General features: G+C 37.6%; 2 pseudogenes; both read right to left on the bottom strand.

Annotated features, from left to right (window-relative positions):
• Nucleotides 1-16777: 16777 nt before the first annotated feature.
• LOC149211849 (vacuolar protein-sorting-associated protein 33 homolog pseudogene) lies at nt 16778-17853 on the bottom strand (annotated as a pseudogene).
• Nucleotides 17854-21156: 3303 nt separating this feature from the next.
• On the bottom strand, nt 21157-22233 carry LOC149211848 (vacuolar protein-sorting-associated protein 33 homolog pseudogene; annotated as a pseudogene).
• Nucleotides 22234-22719: the final 486 nt, after the last annotated feature.

The raw sequence follows: 22719 nt of genomic DNA, 5'->3' as shown, positions 1-22719 counted from the left end.
GTGGGAAACATTTCCTTTACTTTGTCTTCGCCATTGGTCCTGGCAAAGGTGAATGGTGGATCAGACCAATCACCTAACTTAAGCAACTAAAGTTAGTAAAAACTACAGGGTTAGAGTTACATTGGTCACTTTTCACTTGCGTAAAAAAGGTTTGCATGCCCCCAGGTATAAAGAGAAGTAGAGTTTCCAGGTTACCATATGGAAGTTCTTGCATTAAAGCAAGATTGTTCCATCCGCGTAGCAGACAAAACACTCCCTTGGCTCTGTCCATCAAAATAGACAAAGGTGAATGGTGTGAGCTTCCAATCACATAACCTTCAATGAGGGAATCTTTTTCTATACTAATCCCATTTTCCTAAATGGACGAGTGTGTCAGAGTAGTCATATATCCTACGAGGAAACCTACCTTATATCTGGGGTTTTCTTGCCGAAGCAGACCAAGGCGCATGCCCCCTGGGTTTAGTCATATTCACCAAATCACTCGCGCTCATCAGGTGGATAGACTGGAGGTTGATGAGACATTCCTTGTGCAAAGAGACCATTTAGGGATGGCATTTGACTAGTAACCGTGTTTGAACCGGGGAATGAATGCTGGTCTACGAGCTGGACCATTCTGCCTTCATACGGGAAACACATCACCCGAAAGAGTGAGGAAACAATAGCTCCCATGCTGTAAATGTAGTCACACCCAAGGAGTAGATTTCAATCTAGTAGCCCTTGGACTACCATCACGTTTAGATGAACGGTTTTCCTTCTCAAAGTTATAGGAAAATTTGAAAGGATCCCTAACGATCGATTGGTTCCTTTATTGAAGCCTGACAGATTTCGAATCTCAGGCAAAAGCGATGGTGAACCAAGAAGTTTCCAAGCAGTTGAGGAAAGGATACTCATAGAAGCCCCTTCATCTATGATAGTACCAACCATGATCATTCTATAAGCTTGTACTATGATTCGGAATGGTACATTATATGGTAGGCGGGGTCTCGCTAGTAATTCCAATAAAAGGAAACGACTAGATTGCTTGGAGGAGGGACCGAATAAATGGCCGAATGAATCTCTTGAACTGAGGAACTCCCCTCCTGTGGAAAGGGAACGGGTAGATTGCCCCAATGTTCATCGGATTCTGTGTTAAAAAAGAATTTGAGCGGTGTCATTCTCATTCTCTTTGGAGACTGTATCATCTAAAGGTGGACTTTCTGAAGACAAAATTGGGTTGACTGCCGTCTCGACCTGTTGACTTTGGTCCGATGTGGACTCAAAAGGTTTATCTTCAATGATAGGCATTTCGACCGACAACAGAGGCGTGTCAATTGGATTTTCAACTAGCAATGGACTTGGCAAGAGTTTCTTGTATCCAGGAGGAAGTAGATACGGTGAAGTACGACGGTTATCCAAAACCCTTTTAGCTTCATCCAGCAAATGGAAACGGTGGAGGGCATGATCACCTTCACACATTCTACAAGGAAACTTAGATCTTCCTTTTTGCTCATTGACTTCATTTTCACTAGTTGACGGTGCACTCTCAACATGATCGATAGGGGTTGAAGACACCGAATTGTGCAAGCGGGGAGACCAGTCTCTCAAGATCCGCAGGATGCAGGGACAATCTCGATGATAGTGGTCTCCTTTGCAAATGACACACAGAGATTTGGGTTTGGATGGTGCAGTGTGTGGATTTTTGCCAAACGATGCATGTTTTCCCCCTTTCGCCGTTGGCTTTTTCTTCTTCTTCTCCTTCCCTTTCTTCTTCTTCTCAGTTACTTGGTTTTTAGTGTTACTAGTTTCACCAAGTGAAGAAAAAGGAGAGGGAGAAACAAACAAAGTGGAACGTGGGGGAGAAACTTCAGTATCATTTGGTTGCTAATTTGATTGTTGAGGATTTATGGTGTTTTGAATGACAAAGGTCAAGAAAATCCATACTGGCAGGTCAATTATGAGTCCTAGAAAGGACAATGTAGCCATGTGTGGAGCACCAACATCTCCCCGAGAGGAGAAAGGACTAGGATTTCCCCCAAGGGGAAATCCTCGATTGGTAGACTCCATTTTCTCAACCTAAGACCAACGAGGGAACAATGATGTTATTCTGAATAAAATAAATTTTATGACGCTTTGACACAACTTGCTTTTTCAATTTTTAAGAGTCGAGAAAAAGCTAAAGATGACTCTAGTCGCCTTCGATTTTTAATGAGCCTGAAGTAACAAGTGCTCAAATGGACCTTTTCTTTTAAGGAGTCTGAAAACGAACGAAAGTGACTACTCTAGAAATCTAGACACAGGGATTACCAAACCAATCACAAGCCTACAATATACACCTCAGTGGTAAATTATAGAGAAATTACTGAGGACTTTACGTATGGCAGTCAATCTTCCAGAACGTTGTGTTCAGTGCATTGCGATTGATAGGGTGGCAGACATGGCTTCTTAAGGATAAGGATATCAGCCTATTGTGGTCTCCCAATATATACTCGACGGTACATGGGAGCACAAGTCCGTACTGGCACTTGTCGTATCAAAGAGGAGGAATCACCCAACCTACGATGAAAACGATAGTTACCAGGCTTTACGACGTCAGAATATGTCTCTAGCCTAGACTTCTAGATGTTGTGCATTAGGTTCCAAAGCATTTTTATGTTCATTGAGGTTTATTTTATAGTTGATTTTTCTTAAGAAGTTTAACTTTCAAGGTTCATTGCGTGATGTAAATGTACAACTCCTAAATATGCAATCTAAAATGATAAACAGTCGTTTATTTTCTTTTAGCAATGAAAATCCTAGCTACTAAGGAAAGGAAAATATGATTCTTTCAACATAGAGTAGAGAGCACACACTAAATTCACTTTTCCTAAATCAATTTCCGCATGCATTCTAAATGCAAATGCACATGCATGTATTTTTTTTTCAGTTCCCTTAATGTGAGAATGACAAAAAGAAAACTAAGTACAGATCTGAACTATTTTCTTTCAAAGCAACAGTACTAACAATTTTCTCTTTTCGAAACGAAAGGAAGACTAAGACGACACTTTGCGATTTCAAATTTAAAACTGCTTTCAACACTTGAAATACTAATAATTTCAAAATCAAGTACAATGGAAAAAGTGTAATCGACTATCTAAAAGAGGAAGACTTTACGACACTCTTTTTCTAGACTGAAAACGACAATTGTGACACTTTCGAATCAGAAGACGGCAGTTTGATTAAGCTACTATTTGCAAAGGAGGATTGTAAATGATGAAAAATACATAAAAAAAAACATTCACAATTCCTTATCAATGGAGGTTGAATAATGTGAAGGAAGAAGGTTTCAACAGTGATATACTGATCATAGATAGCAAAACCACTAAATAGCGCTGAAAACAATGAAGAAAAAACCAAAATCTGAAGGCAGAAACAGTCTCATTCAATCATTGCACCTGTCCTTAAGGAAAACGGGGATGCATCTCACCTGCAACACACAGGAGGTGCGATGCATCCAGATTGCCAATGAGAGACAGTGCAATGGTCCAGGGACGAGACTGAGCTTGGTTTTCACTCACAGTTTGCAGCTAATTTTAAGGATTTAGGCCGAGCTTATGATAGACAGTAAACACAAAGTATAGGGGCTGATCTAATGAGGTTATTGAGCTACCACTAGGGCACTTAGGATGTTTTCATGTCAGATGTTCAGTTCATAAACCAACCCGAAGATTGACTAAAGCAGCGTTGATCTACTTTGCAGTTGCATAGCAAAAGCAGTTCGAAGTCTAGCTGGCTTAACTTCAGGCTCCGTTTGTAGTTTATAAAGAAAACAACAGTAACAAAAAAACAAACTATTCGTTCCCCAGTGGAGTCACCATTTTGTTTCCAGGAAAACTAGTGTCCATTCAGAGTTGCTAGTCCCACTAAGACGGGTAGCTATCTTAGAAACAAACAATTCAAAGTAACTTGTGTTTTTCTTTATGAGTGATAGATGAGAGAGAAGCATAGAGTACAAACCTCAATCTTTCGCTTGGCTCCTTGCTTGTTTCCTCTCTCCTTTGATAGAGCTTCGCCACTCGCTTCTCACTTGTCCCGCTTCAAAGAACACTTGTAGAGTCAAAGCAGCAAACTACCATCAAAGCATAGAGATCTATGACCATAAACAATGTAGAATCAGATGTACATTAACCATATAAATGCATACACAAATACAAGATTCAAAAATATACAAGTATATGGAGGAAAACTCAAATATCTTTATTGATAGAAGTAGTAGAAGAGAGGATTACAACCCAACTATCTGATCCAGCATCATCCTCCTAGCATGAAAGCCCTCTTCACCTCATAAAAAACAAGATCACCCAAAAATACAATGTCTCAAAGAGAAACCAACAACACTTCCTTACAAATTAAAAAATTCCAGCCTCTGGATCTCTAGGATGAGGGATCCATATATAGATGTTTGCAGGGGAGTGAGCCAGCTTCTGAGATTTTGATTAGTGTCATTTCACTGATAGTTCTTGGTTCCACTTGGAGATTTCATGATCTCTTACTCATCCATGGGCGAATTCAGAGAGGCGAGTGTCATATGAGTAGTTTCTAGAAGATTCTTTGAGTTTCCACCTAGCAAACTGCCTCCACCATTTTTCTGCTCTCACTCATTGCACCCTATAGAAGGGCATTTCAGTATGCATCACACCCTTTGTGTGCTGCAGGTGAGATGCATCGCACCCTTAGCATGGAGCAATATGTATGGTCCAGTTTTGACTAGTTCCGAGCAGTTTTTCAGGGAGAACTTCTGGGAAATTATGTAATCAGTTTACCTTGATCTTTTAGGGTATGAAACAAAACTTTTAGGGGTTTGAGAGCCCTTGGTTTATTGACATATGTGATTGGGGTTGCAGTGCCCAAATATTTCTATAACACCTGGTAATAGAAAAATGAGAAAAGATTGGTACATTGTATTTATGCAATGCTATTTCTAACATTTTTAATGCTTTAACCTCCACAGGAGTGGATACAACATTGTGGCATCATAGGCTCGGGCACATGAGTGAGAAAGTGATTCAAATTCTTCACTCAAAAAATTGTTTCCAAGCTTGAAGCATGTTGATTTGGATTTCTGTGATAATTGTGTTTACGGAAAACAGAAGAGAGTCAAATTTATTACAGTTGGGAAGGAAAAGAAGAGAGAGAAATTAAAGCTTTTTCATACAGATGTATGGGGACCAACTCAGGTATCATCTCTTGGTGGCTCTTGTTATTATATTACTTTTATTAACAATGCAACTAGAAAAACCTAGATTTATTGTATTCGAAATAAATCTGATATATTTGATACTTTCAAGAAATGGAAAGCTTTTGTTGAGAATGAGATGGGAAGGAAGTTGAAATGTCTCAGATCAAATAATGGAGGTGAATACTACAGCAAATATTTTGATAACTATTATTCATAACATGGAATTTGCAGAGATAAGACAGTTCCAGGAATGCCATGGGAAAATGGTGTGTCAGAACAAATGAACAAGACAATTATGGAGTGTGCAAGGTGCATGAGATTACATGTAGGATTCCCTTACAATTTTGGGCAGATGGTTTATATATTATTGTTAATGTAATAAACATAGGTAATTCAAGTTCCTTGGATGGTGGTATTTTAGAGGAGGAATGGACAGGTAAAAAGGTTAACTACTCATTTTTAAAGACTTTTGGTTGTGAAGCTTTTGTCCACATTAATAAAGAAAATAGAACAAAGATTGAGAAAAAAATCAAATAAATGTACCTTTATTGGATATGGTGTTAATGATTTTGGTTATTGTTTATATGATTATGAAAATCACAAAATCATTAGGAGCATAGATGTCATATTTAATGAAAAGGTCTTATATAAGGATAAGATGTAGGAAAAGGAACAGGAAAAGGAAAACAAAGAATATGCAGTGCTTGATGAGATCATAGAAAAAGTAAAAGTGTCTAGAAATCATAATGATCAACAGCCATAACAACAACAACAACTACAACAACAACAGAGGCCTCAAAAACCTAAAAGTGGTGTTAGAAGATCTACTAGGATAAGTAGACCCGATAAACTATACTCTCCTTCATTATGTTATGTATTTTTTACTGATTTTGGTGAACCAGGAAGATATGAAGAAGCAATGTAGGTAGAAATCAAGAAGAAGTGGGAACAATCCATGGAAGAAAATATGGAATCCTTTATGCATAGCTAGACTTGGGATTTAGTCAAGTTGCCTATAGGTAAAAACAAAATTGTAGAAAAAATGGATTTATTGGTTGAAAGAAGAAGATGGAGGAAAGAAAAGGTATAAGGCTAGACTTGTGGTGAAGGGTTTTGCATAAAAAAAAGGCATAGACTTTGATGGAAATTTTTTCTCCTATTGTTAAAATGACTTCAATTAGAACTATTTTAATTCTAGTGGTAGCAAAATATTTGCATCTTGAGCAGTTAGATGTAAAGACAATCTTTCTCCATGGGGATTTGAAGGAATAAATATATATGCAACAACCACAAGGGTATGAGGTCAAAGGGAAAGAGAAATTAGTGTTCAGGTTGAAGAAGAGCTTGTATGACCTAAAACAAGCTCCAAGGAAATGGTATCTAAAATTTGACAAGTTTATGTTTGAACAAGGTTATACTAAATGTCATTATGATCACTATGTTTATCTTAAGAAGAAAAATGATGAAAACTATATTATATTGCTATTGTATGTAGATGAAATGCTTGGTGCAGGTCATAACATGCAGGAAACAAATGTGCTCAAAGGAAAATTGGAAAATTCATTTATAATGAAGTATTTGGGTGCTTCAAAACAAATCCTTGATATGAGAATAACTAGAGAGAGGAAAAATCTCAAATTAACATTGTCTCAGAGTGAGTACATAGAAAAGGTCTTGGAAAGATTTAATATGTAGAATGCACAACCAATTAGTACACCTTTTGGTAGACCCAAGAAGAGATGGACTACATGTGTAAAGTTCCATATGCATCATCAGTTGGAAGCTTAATGTATGCAATGGTCTGCACAAGGCCTGATATTGCACATGTAGTGGGATTTGTAAGCAAGTATATGAACAATTAAGGAAAAGAGAATTGTATGGCAGTGAAGTCGATTCTCAAATATTTGAGAGGTACCACAAATGAAGCATTATGCTTTGGTGGTTCAAACATTACTTACAAGGATATGCTGATGCAAATATGGAAGGTGATAGAGATAACAAGAGGAGAACCACATGGTATGTGTTTATTGTAGGTGGAACAACTGTCAAGTTGGTTTCAAATTTGTAAAACATTGTTGCATTTTCAACAACAGAAGCAGAGTATGTTGTTGCTAAAGAGACTAGTAATGAAATGATTTGATTACAAAGGTTATGGATGAGTTGGGCAAGAAACAGGATATGGGAAGGTTATATAGTGTCAACCAGAGTGTAACTCATCTTGCAAATAACTCAATATTTCATTCCAAGACAAAAATACACAACTCAGGTACCCTTTCATCTGGTCAGTGTTGGAAGATGGACAGCTGAAGTTGGAAAAGATACACACTAGCCAAAATCCTACAAACATCTTAACAAAAGTTGTAACCAGGGAGAAATTGAGATCCCACTCAGTTTCAAATGATCTTCAAATATGATGATGAAGATGATAAACAACCATGTCCAGAGTGGAAGCATTGTCCGACAAATGAACTAGTGGTGGAGTTGCTATAATAAGTCTCTAAGTGGGAGATTGTTAGGTGTGGAGCCTGATTATCTTCCTGATACAACGGTCTTAGCCACATTGGACCCTAATTCCCAAATGGGGTGGAAATGCCGCCCATATGATAACCACCAAGGAGGTCCCGAGGGGGCGATGACTACTTTTAAAGAGCTCCCCCTTGGTGGGGTTTAGGGAGGCAACCCTGAAGCTAAAAATAGATGAAAAATTGTCTTGTAAAATATTGTAATTTCGTAGTCAATCTGGGTCGTTCATTAGTCAAATGCTCTTACGGTAGAAGTTATGTTAATTTAGGGTTTTTAGAACATAACACTCAATTTATATGATAGAATTATATTGTGATTGTGTATGATTATTATGAGAGAGAGGAAGTTGTGTGAGAGTGAAGAGGAAATTGCAATGGATCTGTTGTAGGTTGTATCTCTTCATCTTGCTAAATAATACACGAGGAAATACTTATTGTTTCGCCGTGGATGTAGCCCAAATTGGGTGAACCATGTATATCTATCATTAGGGGAATTTTGAGCTCTAAAATGGGCTTCCTAAGGAAATTATAAAATAATAGTGGAAATAATAAAATAAGATTAGATCACATCATCAAATTTTAAAAGGAAAAGAAAAAACTATTTTTTCAACTCGTATTTTCAACTTATCTCCCTATGGGTTTACTTCGAGAAACAACACTCGTTGGATGCATAATTTGATTCCTCATGCAAGGAATACTCATGTTTCATAATTTCGATGAACCTTGCTACATGAAAAATGAGAAATACATGAAAAACGTGATTACAAACAGGGTTTTTCATGTATTTCTCATTTTTTTGTGTAAAAGGGTTCATTAAAAATATGTAACATGGGTACTCCTTGGATTAGGAATCAAATTTTACATCCAACGAGTACTCCCACTCGAAATTTGAATAAAATATTAGGGAGATAAGTTGAAAATATGAGTTGAAAAAGTAGTTTTATTATTTTAATATTTTTTAAGCTTTTTACTTTTTGAATCCAAAAATGGTGAATCATCCCCCATGGTTGACATCATCATCTTGAATCCTATTGGTTCTTATAAAGTTTATTTTGGTTGTACATTTTTCTTAGGAGGCCCATTTTAAACCTCAAAATTCCCCTAATGGTCTCTCCTATTTTATGTGTTTCTGTATTTGTGTTTCCGCAATATTTTATGTGTTCCATTACTCTGTAATATATAATTTTCGAACATCCATGGAACCCATAGACCCCTTGGATCCTCCTCCATGTGATCCTCCTACTAGAAAGAGACCATTATGGCTTCGTGACACTCTACAAGATGTTCATAAACATGCTGCCACCAGAGGAACCTTCATAGAAAGTAAGAAACCACACTGGTTCTAGGGATACATTGTAGCCATGAGCAATATTATTCATTTTGAACTGTGCACTTTTCAAGAAGGAATGAAAGATCAAGTATGGAAAGATGCAATGGCTGAAGAATATGAGTTCATCATACTTAATGATGCACGGGAAGTAGTTCCAAGGCCCAAAGGTAAGTTTGTTGTGACTCTTAAATGGTTGTACAAAATTAAACATGGTGTAAATGATAGTATTGAAAAATGTAAATCTAGATTTGTGGCTAGAGGTTTCTCTTAGAAAAAGGGAGTAGGTTATGATGATATTTATGCACTTTTTGCTCAATATACTACCATCTAATCTATTGTGGCTCTAGATACTAGCCAGGGAAAAACTCTTCACCAAATGGAAGTGAAAACTTCTTTTCTACATGGATTCCTCAAGGAAGAGTATTTGTGGAGCAACCACAAGGTTTTGAAATGCATGAATGGAAAACTCATGTGTGTAGACTTAAGAAAGCTCTATATGGATTGAATTAAGCCCCGAGAGATTCATATGCCTGCATTGTTGCTTATTGATAAAGCTTGGTTTTACCAGAAGTAATGTTGATACAATTATCTACTTCAAGACAATCCAGCACATGTATTTGATTTTGGTATTATATGTTGATGACTTATTCTTGATTATTGGAGAACCTCTTATCCTCCAGTGTAAAAGGGAGTTAACTTTTGAATTTGAAATGAAATATATTAATTTGATGCACTATTTTCTATGCGTAGAGGTATGGTAGAGACTTGGTGATATTTTCCTTTCTCATGAAAAATATGTTGCCAAACTTATGGAAAGATTTGGTATGACAGAATGTAATGTCATGAACACACCAATGGAGATGAATTTCAAAAAGTTACGTGGTGAAATTACAGGACCTAATTGGTAAATCCTTCTGACTATCAGCCACTGATTAGGGAACTAATGTTTTCAGTGAAAACTATATCAAACATATGTTTTGTGGTCAATACTCTAAGCCAACATATGATTAAGCCATCACATGAACACTGGATTTCTATAAAGCATGTGTTGAGATACCTACATGGAACCATAAATCTTGGATTGAGACATACGATCGGAGTTGTGAGACTACATTGGGACTCTGATTTTGATTGGGATGGTAACTTTGTTGACAAAAAGAAGCACATCTAGATGCTTCTTTAGCTTGGGATCTACCATGATATCATAGATGAGGAGAAAAATTATATCTGTAGCACTTAGCGCGGATGAAGTCGAGTACATTGTTGCTAGGATGGCTAGTTGTGAGTGAAAACCTTGTCATCCATGTATTATCTGTAATGGAAAACATTTTACTAGGGACTATCCACATCGTGTAGAGATCAATTTATTTTTGAAAGCTGCACCTATTGTTTTGACAGATCTTTTCCCAAACCAAAAGACAAATATGGTTGCATAAGATCCATCCTCCTCTTCCCAAGTCATGATGTTAACTACTACCAGAAACAACAATGATGTCTTGGTGTCTACAAGGAATAAGGACTATGGAAAACTTAATACTTTAATTGGAAAGGCTAATGATCAACCTTCCATCTCTACTCAACCTGCTCATGGTCCTTTGTAGATAGAGAAATTGGTTGTTGAATTGACTATCAAACCCCCTAATGGAATGATTCATACGTCAACATTTAATCCTCATGCGAGAGTTGAACAAAATTACAACATAGTTGAGGATTTAACTCAGACTCCTTAATCTATGTCAGCTCTCGAGGTGTTGCAAAATTTTCCTGGCCAAAAGAAATATTTACGTCACAATTGGAGGAGTAAATCCTTCAGATTCGAATCTTGTTCTATTTAATCACGATAACCATACTCCTAAAATTTCGCCCCAACTGGACTTCAAGATTCAATTTTGTTAGAAGTAAAACTATCCATCACACAATTGTAGTGGGCCAAATATGGATTTATGCCATGGAAACCATTGTATCAACCTATTTTAGGATGATTTCTTTCCCTCGCCAGGGGGGAATTATGGCCATAGATTAGCTTTCCTTTTTTTCCATTTATTCCCAAACTATTGGGAGTGTTCCACTTGTGGGTGAATCCCCACACCCTTATCAACATGTTGGGATAGGATTGCTTAAAGATTCATCCTTAATGGGAACTTTTACGCTCCCTCCTCTTGACATTCCCAGTCTCGTTGCCCCTATCAATATGATTTTATTGTACTATTCCATTTCATCCTTGGATAGTACCTAACAACTCTAACATTGACTAATTTAGCGACCAGATGTCACTCAGTCCCATCGAGCTAGAATCTAAAGAGATTTACTTGACCTGTTCGGAAAATTTTGATATCAATACCTCAATAAATTAGGTCGATCATTCCCAAGATTTAGGTTCAACTTATGACCCTTTCAATGACATATTTCATACTAATGAATGCACCATGGAGATCATGACGGCAAATGAGAAATGTAGTACAATACCCATTATCGTTCCTCCTTCCCCCCTAAAATGGAAATCCTTGAGAAAGTGTTACCGGAGATTACCTGCGATTGTTTTCACCTAAAATTAATTAGCATAGTTCTTTCTCTTGTGTCAAGCTTGTTAAAAAATAAAACAAAGTTCATTGAGCATAGTTCCTCTTCTTGTGTTAAGCTCATTAAAAAATAAAACAAGGTAACCTATGACCATAGTCCCTTTTCTTGTGTCAAGCTCGTTAAGAAATGAAACAAGGTTCCTTGAGCACATTTATTTTATTGTGTCAAGCCTGTTAAAAAAATGAAACAAATCCTCTCCTATTGATTCGAATTTGTAACTATGATCTCGATTTTGATCTCAAAGATGTTAGCTTGATTTCATCAGCCCATAATGCTCTTCCTTCTTTAGTGGTGAACATATTTCTCTTAGTAACCAACAATCCATGGGTCCATGAGAAGATTTGGTAGACGAAACAAAGGGGCGCATGCTTCTACCATTATGCTGGGGGCAATGTATTTATCTCAAGTAAAGTTTCCACATGTTTCAAGCTTGTGTAAAAATGAAATCATCTTCAAATATTCTCAAGAATTGTTTCTTTTATTTGTTTCAAGATTGTATAAATATGAAACCTGTCCCATACATCACCTCTCGTGATTGCCACTTTTTATCAGCCTGTTTTTTCTAGATGAGCCTTGGTTTTCTCTTTCCATAGACACCGTCTTCTTGGCCGATCATTCACTTTCATTTGGTTTTTTATGCTTTCCTGAGAAATTGTTGAGATGAATGGTCTTATTAGCCTGACCCTTGACCTCTATGTGTTTGGAGTAGTTCCATTGTGATCGAAACCAATTGCTACCCACTATACCACTTGTTCCTCCAAAAAGAGTCCTCTTTGAGCTCTTTTCAGACTCCCAAAACATGAAAAGATTGCCGAGCACTTGTCATTTTTAACTCGTTAAAGTAAATGAAAATATGTATGCCCAGTATAAGTTTAACCCTTTTCTGGAATGGGATGGACTATTTACGAAAAAAGAATACATTAGTTGAACATGGATAAAATGTTCTCCTTGGCATTGTTTTATGCCTTTTCAGGACCAAGAGACTAAATTTATGAAAAGGAACATCTTGGAGTTTCCTTTTTCACCTTTTTTTTCAAACTCTCTAAACATGAAAAATAAGATGAGTTATGCTTTCACTAGACTCATAAAATTGTTAAGCAACGTTGGACTCATCAAACATGACGAGACCAAACCATTCCTTCTGAGGTTTCTTAAAAATACTTTTGAGGATTCATCTGAAGGATGAACTTATAGATCAAGCATATTTTATCCTGCTCATGATTGTAAAAAATAAAGAGGTACTGGCAAGAAATGGTTGGAAATACAGAGAGGGGGGTGAATTAGTATTTCTTTCAATTAGTATTATTATTAATATTTCAGAGCATTAGTTAATCTTCAGTGATAATCAGTGTTTATACAATGATATAAGTAAACAAAAGGAATGCAGATGCACACAATTTTTAAGGTGGAAACCCCCTCCGAGACAAAAACCACCTGAACTCGTTTCTAATAATTCTTTAATATTCAACTCCAATTGAAAAGAAAGTTCCAACTTCCTAGAATCTAGAAAAGAATTCTTCTCCAGCTCCCACTAGATGGACGCTCCAATGCCCGAGCTTCTTCAGTAGTCAACTGAATGGATGCCCCAACACCCAATGAGCTACAAGTCACCCTAGTACCACCCTACCACCCTGAATTTTTCACAGGCTTGGAACTGTTGGTGACTTCATGCACCAAACTAGCACCACCCTACCACCCTATAAAAGAATAAAAGAAGAATGGACTCCCGTACCAGGGAAAATGGTCCACTTTACACTGATATAGAATGATGTAGAAGAAGAAGACACACTAGACCATAACCCCAACTATGACACAACCACCTAATGATGATCCTAGACCTCCCAACACTGCCTCTTCAACTCTTGGCAGATAGACAATCGTACAACTTTTACAATGATGCTTTTACAATGACTTTGTACAATGATACTTTTACAATGATTGTATGCAGTGTTGCCCACTTGAAGACACCATGTGGTGAACTTCTTGTTGTTGTTCTGCACCCTGATTGCTACTCTTGTCATGCTACCCTTTCTCACTTTCTCACTCTTCAGAACATTAGATTATGCATTGAGTATTCTATTGATGAATATATAATACCTGCAAAAGTCTTCAAGGAAATACCCATGACATGATAATAGCAAAACTTACCTCATCGTGCAGAGCATTTCTAAGTGCTAAACAAAAACAACAAATTAGAATACAAAGAACCTAATGTAGTTAAGAGATGAACATGCATATAAAAAATATACTTATCTAGAGCTTACCTCTGCTGCATCATTTTGCTGCACCTTTCTCTTTGCTACCCTAGAAAGTCTGGTCCTTTACAACCCTTGACAGCACTTGACCTAGTTTTTTTTCTTGCCTTCTAGGAGCACGATATTGAATCTGATGTATCTCTGTGATTTCATATCCCCAATATGTGATCTTCATTCCTTTATTATCCCTCTAAGTCTTATTTGGAATGCCATAGGTCTGACCTGATTTGGATTCTTCAAGGCAAAGTTATGCCCAATCTCTCACAATGACCTAATTATGGACTAGTTCAGTAGAGTGAACTTGTATGGTGTGCCACGTTTCATTGTTTCCTCCTTCAGCTCTGAAATTGATACACATAACATTACATTTTGTGCACCATCCGCCACTTTTTACAGAATCCCAATCTGCTTCTTAGAGAGAGAGTTATGACGATTTTCCCAAGGTCACCTCTTTGAGATGAAATTCGGGAGCCTGCAAAAACCCTAACTTCCACAAGTCATATCTCCGAAAATATAGTGAACCAAGATCTGAAATTCGGTCACGATGTTCATCAGGATTTCAGATCAAATGGATTTTTTTTAGCATCTAAGACTTTGCAGAAATAATGTTACAACGAAAATTCCATGATCACAACTTTTGGAGGATATATAAGATTTATTTTTATAAAGTTGAGAGGGGCTTCTATAGAGAATGTTGGAGGGTTTTTAGGAGATTAAAAAATTATTAATTATTGACTATTAAATGACCAAAATCAATGATAAATGGCATGCCACAACCCCATGGGGTTTTATCCCACTAATTGGGGTTACTAACTTCAATCTTGAATAACTTACAAACTGTGAGGAATTACGAGGAGATTTAAATACCGATAGAAAAATATTTTGAGTAGAGTATTCCTATAATGGTTATGAGACAAGAAACCATGAATGATGATGTCCAATGTGCCATGGAAGTTCAGGGTCATCCTTGTTGTTTCTTGGGTTGACATCAATGACAACCTCAGATCATCTTTAGATCAACAATCTCCCCCTTTGGCATTGTTGGAAACACAAGTAATCCCCCTGCGACCAGGGCACCTCTTCCTACTACCTGTTAGCACTTGAAATTTCAGCTCAGGCTGAAAAGGCAAATCTCAAAGCTACATCAAACCATTCAGCCTCGTAGCTAGCCCTACGGGGTAGGAGAAGGCTCTCTCCGATCAATATCGGAAAATCTTCAATGGGATGAGATGACCAACAAGATAACACTGATATTAGGCTAGTAAACTGATCAGAAATATTGATTTTGGGTTTTTAATTAAATAACGGGGTTTTATGGGCTGCATGGGAAAAATCACAACTTGAAACAGAGAAATATAATGAACAACACAGGTTATCGACTGAGGCAAGGTAGGCAAGAAATTTAGCATCAAATCTAGATTTTAAATGGGATGGCAAGACTGGTGAGGAGCTAAGGAGGGCAAACAATAACTTTGAATCCTCCTTAAACAGAAGAAAACATTGAATTGAAAAAACTTAAAAGTGGAGCATGGCAGACATGAATTCTCACTTTAACACATCATTTGTTCAATTAGATATGATCATGTAGTGAAATGGAACATAACAGATTACATATGAAACACAAGAAACACCTATGCTAAATTAACATACCACATGAATCTCAGAAGTCAGAGCTGTGAAATTTCATTAAAAATCTCTGTCATAGACTGTACAATGAAGCTCAGTTTCTCCTCTCGCTCTCAGCACTCAGAAAATCTCCCCTCTCTCACTCTTTTTTTTTAACAAATGAATTTTTAATACAATAAATAAACTATTTTAGAAAAAAGAACAGATCGACCCCCAAAAACAGGGGCGTTGTTTAAACTGACATTACAGAAATTATGAAAGGGCGTTTCAACTACTCTAAACAGGATACAACATTTCTCTAAATCTTATGATAATTGGCCAATTAAGAGATAAATCTGGAGCAAAAATCCCATGAAATCATGATTGAGGATCGAAATAGGCAAATTCATTTCTTTTGAAATCTTTGGAGCGCTGATTAACTGAGGTTATAGATAAGAAAACGAATCTTATGCATCTGGTAACAGGTGTCTTTAGGTGACTGAAGTGAAGAGCAGGTGTCAAAGTCGTGCGCCATATTTTCTTTAGTTGACAACGGATTAAAACTAATGCCAGCAAACTCTATTTGACACATAAGGACCTTATTTCATCTACATGTTGCGTCTTTCTTTACCCACCCCATTGGGCTACAGGCGGTGATGAAGATTTTGTTGGCGGGGTCGCTTGCGATTGTTTAATGCGCGTCCTTTGACTTTGGACTTACGCTTTTGCATAACCGCTCTCCAAATATCAAAGATGCTGCTGGTCATATCTTTTCGACCAACAACCTGAGAACCAATATCTACCACATTTAGAAATTCTTTCTTTTTGTTAAGAAACTGAAGAGTGTTAAAACATGCTCGTATATCACATTCAGTAAATTCAGCCAGTGTAGTAAGCCCCGAAGCAAGACGAAGACGTTCTTCTTCTTTTACTCTCTGTAACATCACATCAAGAAACTCAAGCTTAGCATTCAACCTCTGTCTCCAAACCGAGTTCCTCTTTATTGTTTTGAGCTGCTCATTCAAAAGGTAGCGACGTTGTTCGCCACTTATCTTCTCTTCGATTGCTTTCGCAATAGATTCCTGTATCTTGCTAATGTCCATCTCTTTCTTCACTAATTCCAAAGTCAGTTTCAAATGTTTGTACACATCCAGTGCTTCAAGAACTTGCTGACAAAGTAGTTTGTTTGCTCCAGATATAGCAGCACCAAAATCAGCCAATCGGGGAAAGTTGAAGTCACCAACATGCACGTGATCCCTCTATAATGAACTCGTCTGTTGATGCTTCTTCAATTCCTATTTCTTAACCAAACCAGCCTTTTCCAAGTTAATAAGTGTCCCCATGTGCTCAAAGCCATAGCTATGAAGCAGCTCTCTCCTCAAATAATCAAAGTGCTTTTTCGGCAAGCCACCATTGGTGATAGAAAAGAGAACAAGAAAACGCAAGACACTCAGAAACAGCTCCTGCTTATGAATCATTTCTTCAATATACTCAAAACATATATCATAACTCTGACCCTCCACAAGTGCCTGTTCAATAGAAAGTCGGCCTAAAAAAAGTTGGTTTTGTAGTAAAATTTCGACAGATATTGAGCCAGATTTGTGTGTCTTGTCATTTCTGGGAGAGAATTCAACTTCTTCACAAAATCCTTTAACTCTGATATTGTTGGATTAGTAGTTGTAACTTCTGTATAATCCTGCTTCATGGTTGTTGCTTTTTGACGCAAAACCTGCCCAACAACTCTAAAATTGAGATCACGAATCTCTCTATATAATTTATCACTGGAATTCGTGCTGGGCACCCATGACTGATGCATCCAACTCTACTGCACCATTATTGATATGTAAGAACTCATCTAGAAGGCCTTCATAAGTCAACTGGGAACACATTGGAGTAACCATGTCCACATGTCGATCAAGTAAAATCAGTGTATCGATCTCTGGCATCCCTGTATTGGCTGAGACTAGCCGCCTTGCCTTTTGCTCTCACATTTGGTATAACACCAAAGGTAGACTGAAGTTTGTGAATAGCTTTTGAGACATGCAGAAGGGAACTTGTGTCGCCATCAACTTGACACTCTTTGTATGCCAACTCCAGTTTAAATGACAGGACATCTTCATCAAATGGTGACATAGTCACCACTTCATGAACCTTTTCCACCTCTAAAACCTTCTCACAAACAATAGTGTGGCGTGGAACAAAGATCACACTATATTATCTTTGAAGATTTTGCTTAGTAACGTGCTGAATATGTGACGAAATCATCTTCATAAAATTAACTTGAGGCCGAACAAGGTACATTATACTTTTACAATCAGTCTGAATAGGATCAGCCGAAAGATGGCACAAACACAACTTTGGCAACATCGCCCTTTTGCTCAAATAATTCATCCAAATTCATCTTTGGAACATTTGCTCGAACCACATCAAACACATAAGCTTGAATTTGTTCTTGAGGATTTTGCAGCTCATAAAATGCATCGTCAGCATTCTGTTTCACAACACGATACTGGATGAAGCAAAATAATTGCACAAAGACATTGTCCTGAAATTTATCTGAAACCATATGACGAAGTCGTTGATAGTAAACTGGACCAATGAATATTTCACAAGTAAGCTCTGTACCAAGGGTGCCACTGTAGAGAACCTCTGTGCCATGATAGTTGAAACCATATGAAGATAAAACTTGACCAAATTCATCAACAGTAGAGTCTGATGTATGCTTTGTTTTCTTTGTGCTTTTACAGAGGTAGGAGCTTGAAGTCGCTGCCATTTGAAGAGCTGAAGAACAAATTACATAATCTAAAAAGCAACATTTAAATGATTTCTTCTTCAAAACAGGGTTTTGAAGAAGAATCAATCTTTGACATGAGACGGAGTCTAACATCGGCTCCACTTGGGATGGCAGCTGCCGCTCCGTGGAGGTGCCAAGAACCGCAGAACTTTGGGAGAGCAGACAGTGCCTCCACCCATTGGGCAATGGAGTCATAATCAACACAACTCTTGACTTATTTTCAAACTGAAACTGAACTCAAACAATCTTCAAGCAAACTAAAACAATATGCTGCCCTTATGGCTGCTTATTTATTTACAAAAGCTACCCTACTTTGTTGTACAAACACTAGATCAAGTAATACTAAAATGCCAAATTAACCATTCAAGTAAACCTGAAAATGAAGCCGCTTGCGAATGCTTCCGCCAGGACACAGATGGAATTGTTGGGAGCCCTTCATGCACGTACTGAGCCTGGTCATGGAAAAAACAGCCTGATTTATCAATCAAACTGAAAAATGTGTCCATGTATGCTGCAATAGGATCACGGAAGCCGGACTCTGTTGGCTGTCCCAACTCTGCAATACATACTTCCAGCTGCACATTGTCAATGTAAACATCTATAGGCAAGTCTACTATTTCTTGTTGCAAAGGAGGAAGGATTTCCAAGAACTTTTTAGGGTCTTGGAAATCATATGACTGGATCTGCTCATCGAGACACTGAATCTCATTTTCAACTCTTTCAACAAATAACTCACAAAATCTAGTTTTTCTTTCAAGATGAAGCTTCGGAGATTTCAAACATTGAAGGAAAATACTGAAAAATTCTTCATTAATTTCAATATCTACTAACCATTCTCTAACTCCGTTTAGAGCTTCACGAAGTGCAGGGTCTGCCACATACCCTACCATTGCATGAACAGATCAGCATGCGTTGGAATGTCTGGATCGAGTTGGAGTCGCCAGGTGAATGGTTCAGCCTGCATAAGTGTTTGACTGCTGTTCACCATCAGCATCAGATCTGCACCTTGATTGCATGTACTGGGACAAGACAAACAACAAGTCGAATGTTCTCACCAGTATGGTCGCCAATATGTTAGCACTTGAAATTTCACCTCAGGCTGAAAAGGAAAATCTCAAAGCTACATCAAACCATTCAGCCTCGTAGCTAGCCCTACGAGGCAGGAGAAGGCTCTCTCCGGTCAATCTCGGCAAATCTTCAATGGGTTGAGATGACCAACAAGATAACACTGATATTAGGCTAGTAAACTGATCAGAAAGATTGATTTTGGGTTTTTAATTAAATAACGGGGTTTTCTGGGCTGCATGGGCAAAATCACAGCTTGAAACAGAGAAATATAATGAACAACACAGGTTATCGACTGAGGTAAGGTAGGCAAGAAATTTAGCATCAAATCTAGATTTTAAATGGGATGGCAAGACTGGTGAGGAGCTAAGGAGGGAAAACAACAACTTTGAATCCTCCTTAAACAGAAGAAAACATTGAATTGAACAAACTTAAAAGTGGAGCATGGCAGGCATGAATTCTCACTTTAACACTTCATTTGTTCAATTAGATATGATCATGTAGTGAAATGGAACATAACAGATTACATATGAAACACAAGAAACACCTATGCTAAATTAACATACCACATGAATCTCAGAAGTCAGAGCTGTGAAATTTCATTAAAAATCTCTGTCATAGACTGTACAATGAAGCTCAGTTTCTCCTCTCGCTCTCAGCACTCAGAAAATCTCCCCTCTCTCACTCTTTTTTTTTAACAAATGAATTTTAATATAATAAATAAACTATTTTAGAAAAAAGAACAGATCGACCCCCAAAAACAGGGGCGCTGTTTAAACTGACATTACAGAAATTATGAAAGGGCGTTTCAACTACTCTAAACAGGATACAACATTTCTCTAAATCTTATGATAATTGGCCAATTAAGAGATAAATCTGGAGCAAAAATCCCATGAAATCATGATTGAGGATCGAAATAGGCGAATTCGTTTCTTTTGAAATCTTTGGAGCGTTGATTAACTGAGGTTATAGATAAGAAAACGAATCTTATGCATCTGGTAACAGGTGTCTTCAGGTGACTGAAGTGAAGAGCAGGTGTCAAAGTCGTGCGCCATATTTTCTTTAGTTGACAACGGATTAAAACTAATGCCAGCAAGCTCTATTTGACACATAAGGACCTTATTTCATCTACACGTTGCGTCTTTCTTTACCCACCCCATTGGGCTACAGGCGGTGATGAAGATTTTGTTGGCGGGGTCGCTTGCGATTGTTTAATGTGCGTCCTTTGACTTTGGACTTACGCTTTTTCAGAACCGCTCTCCAAATATCAAAGATGTTGCTGGTCATATCTTTTCGACCAACAACCTGAGAACCAATATCTACCACATTTAGAAATTCTTTCTTTTTGTTAAGAAACTGAAGAGTGTTAAAACATGCTCGTATATCACATTCAGTAAATTCAGCCAGTGTAGTAAGCCCCGAAGCAAGACGAAGACGTTCTTCTTCTTTTACTCTCTATAACATCACATCAAGAAACTCAAGCTTAGCATTCAACCTCTGTCTCCAAACCGAGTTCCTCTTTATTGTTTTGAGCTGCTCATTCAAAAGGTAGTGACGTTGTTCGCCACTTATCTTCTCTTCGATTGCTTTCGCAATAGATTCCTGTATCTTGCTAATGTCCATCTCTTTCTTCACTAATTCCAATGTCAGTTTCAAACGTTTGTACACATCCAGTTCTTCAAGAACTCGTTGACAAAGTAGTTTGTTTGCTCCAGATATAGCAGCACCAAAATCAGTCAATCAGGGAAAGTTGAAGTCACCAACATGCACGTGATCCCTCTATAATGAACTCGTCTGTTGATGCTTCTTCAATTCCTATTTCTTAACCAAACCAGCCTTTTCCAAGTTAATAAGTGTCGCCATGTGCTCAAAGCCATAGCTATGAAGCAGCTCTCTCCTCAAATAATCAAAGTGCTTTTTCGGCAAGCCACCATTGGTGATAGAAAAGAGAACAAGCAAACGCAAGACACTCAGAAACAGCTTCTGCTTATGAATCATTTCTTCAATATACTCAAAACATATATCATAACTCTGACCCTCCACAAGTGCCTGTTCAATAGAAAGTCGGCCTAAAAAAAAGTTGGTTTTGTAGTAAAATTTCGACAGATATTGAGCCAGATTTGTGTGTCTTGTCATTTCTAGGAGAGAATTCAACTTCTTCACAAAATCCTTTAACTATGATACTGTTGGATTAGTAGTTGTAACTTCTGTATAATCCTGCTTCATGGTTGTTGCTTTTTGACGCAAAACCTGCCCAACAACTCTAAAATTGAGATCACGAATCTCTCTATATAATTTATCATTGGAATTCGTGCTGGGCACCCATGACTGATGCATCCAACTCTACTGCACCATTATTGATATGTAAGAACTCATCTAGAAGGCCTTCATAAGTCAACTGGGAACACATTGGAGTAACCATGTCCACATGTCGATCAAGTAAAATCAGTGTATCGATCTCTGGCATCCCTGTATTGGCTGAGACTAGCCGCCTTGCCTTTTGCTCTCACATTTGGTATAACACCAAAGGTAGACTGAAGTTTGTGAATAGCTTTTGAGACATGCCAAAGGGAACTTGTGTCGCCATCAACTTGACACTCTTTGTATGCCAACTCCAGTTTAAATGACAGGACATCTTCATCAAATGGTGACATAGTCACCACTTCATGAACCTTTTCCACCTCTAAAACCTTCTCACAAACAATAGTGTGGCGTGGAACAAAGATCACACTATATTATCTTTGAAGATTTTGCTTAGTAACGTGCTGAATATGTGACGAAATCATCTTCATAAAATTAACTTGAGGCCGAACAAGGTACATTATACTTTTACAATCAGTCTGAATAGGATCAGCCGAAAGATGGCGCAAACACAACTTTGGCAACATCGCCCTTTTGCTCAAATAATTCATCCAAATTCATCTTTGGAACATTTGCTCGAACCACCTCAAACACATAAGCTTGAACTTGTTCTTGAGGATTTTGCAGCTCATAAAATGCATTGTCAGCATTCTGTTTCACAACACGATACTGGATGAAGCAAAATAATTGCACAAAGACATTGTCCTGAAATTTATCTGAAACCATATGATGAAGTCGTTGATAGTAAACTAGACCAATGAATATTTCACAAGTAAGCTCTGTACCAAGGGTGCCACTGTAGAGAACCTCTGTGCCATGATAGTTGAAACCATATGAAGATAAAACTTGACCAAATTCATCAACAGTAGAGTCTGATGTATGCTTTGTTTTCTTTGTGCTTTTACAGAGGTAGGAGCTTGAAGTCGCTGCCATTTGAAGAGCTAAAGAACAAATTACATAATCTAAAAAGCAACATTTAAATGATTTCTTCTTCAAAACAGGGTTTTGAAGAA

Source organism: Pinus tabuliformis, chromosome 1_1 (genome assembly GCF_031772625.1).
Source record: "Pinus tabuliformis cultivar Carrire ecotype Pingquan chromosome 1_1, CPIR1, whole genome shotgun sequence".
Lineage (NCBI taxonomy): Eukaryota > Viridiplantae > Streptophyta > Pinopsida > Pinales > Pinaceae > Pinus > Pinus tabuliformis.
This window is presented reverse-complemented; position numbering and strand designations above follow the sequence as displayed.